A 1,230-nucleotide genomic window follows, 5' to 3' on the forward strand; every position below is an offset into this window, starting at 1 on the left:
CCCTTCATTCGCTGTGAACCCAAATTCCTCTGAAAGTAGGAGAGAGAGACAGGTAGGTAGGTGGGTAGGCAGATAACCTCCTAGGCCAGTGGTCGGCAAACTCATTAGTCAACAGAGCCAAATATCAACAGGACAACGACTGAAATTGCTTTTGAGAGCCACATTTTTTAAACGGAAGCTATATAGGTCGGTACATTGTTATTAGCTTAATTAGGGGACTCCTAAGCTGGCCTTTGCTAAAAACGTCCTCAGTCTGATGGAGGTACGTTCGCTGAGGTCGATCCCTTCCAACTCTCCCATCCACACTCGTCTGCGAGCCGCGGTTTGCCGACCACGGTGCTAGGATATCACAATACTAGGGCACATGCTTCTCTTCCTGTGTCAGGCACTCGCCATCTAATAATGCTGAGTCAGTAACGAACGGCGTGCAGACAGCCCGACACAGGGTGGTGGGTATGGCCGCAGTGCGGGCAGTGCCCTGCGGACGGCTGCTCATCCCCGGCGTTTGGAACTGCTGTCCCAGGCCCACCTCCCGTCCAGGAAATGGCTGTCACAGTTTAACGTGACGTCAGCACCTATTAATAGAGAGGAAGAGGAGATAAGAAACAAGACAAAGGAGGGAAGAGGGTTGATGCCTCGATGCCCCACGCACATTGGTCTGGCTTGTTTACCTCGAGAGACACGTCGTGTTGGCGCTAAATCAGGAGGAATTCTGAGCACGGAGGGTGTATGGGAACCTCGAGGGTTTGAAAACAAGGTCAGGAAGCAACAAAACGCAATAGGAACACACACATCTAATAGCAGACAATCTGACACAAATGTTCAGGTGGCAAAGCGGGGACCCCCCCACATCCCAGGAGGGGCCCTGGGGACACCTTGAGGTCGAGACAGAAGTCGCCAAGATGACCCTTTAGCACCCTCACCGGTGTGGCCCAGTGGGTAGAGCGTCGGCCTGCAGACTGAAGGGTCTTGCATTCGATTTCGGTCAAGGCCACGTATCTTGGTTGCAGGCTCCTCCCTGGCCCGGGCCTTGGTCGGGGCTCATACAGGGGGCAACCCATCCCTGTGTTTCTCTCACATCGATGTTTCTCTCTCTTCCCCCCTCTCTCTCTGAAATCAATGGGAAATACCCTCAGAAGCATGGAACAGAGTGCAGAGCCCCAGCGGGAGGGCAGGGGAGGGCAGGCGGGGGTGGAGGTGACCAACCAAAGACCTTGTACGCACATATGC

The 1,230-nt window shown here is 54.1% G+C and overlaps 1 protein-coding gene across 1 annotated transcript in view; it reads left to right on the top strand.

Moving 5' to 3' along the window:
* GPX8 (glutathione peroxidase 8 (putative)) overlaps positions 1-1,230 on the top strand; it is a 6,349-nt gene that overhangs the window by 623 nt on the left and 4,496 nt on the right. The window lies entirely within an intron of this gene.

This window comes from Myotis davidii, unplaced genomic scaffold (genome assembly GCF_000327345.1).
Source record: "Myotis davidii unplaced genomic scaffold, ASM32734v1 scaffold496, whole genome shotgun sequence".
In the NCBI taxonomy this organism is placed as follows: Eukaryota; Metazoa; Chordata; class Mammalia; order Chiroptera; family Vespertilionidae; genus Myotis; species Myotis davidii.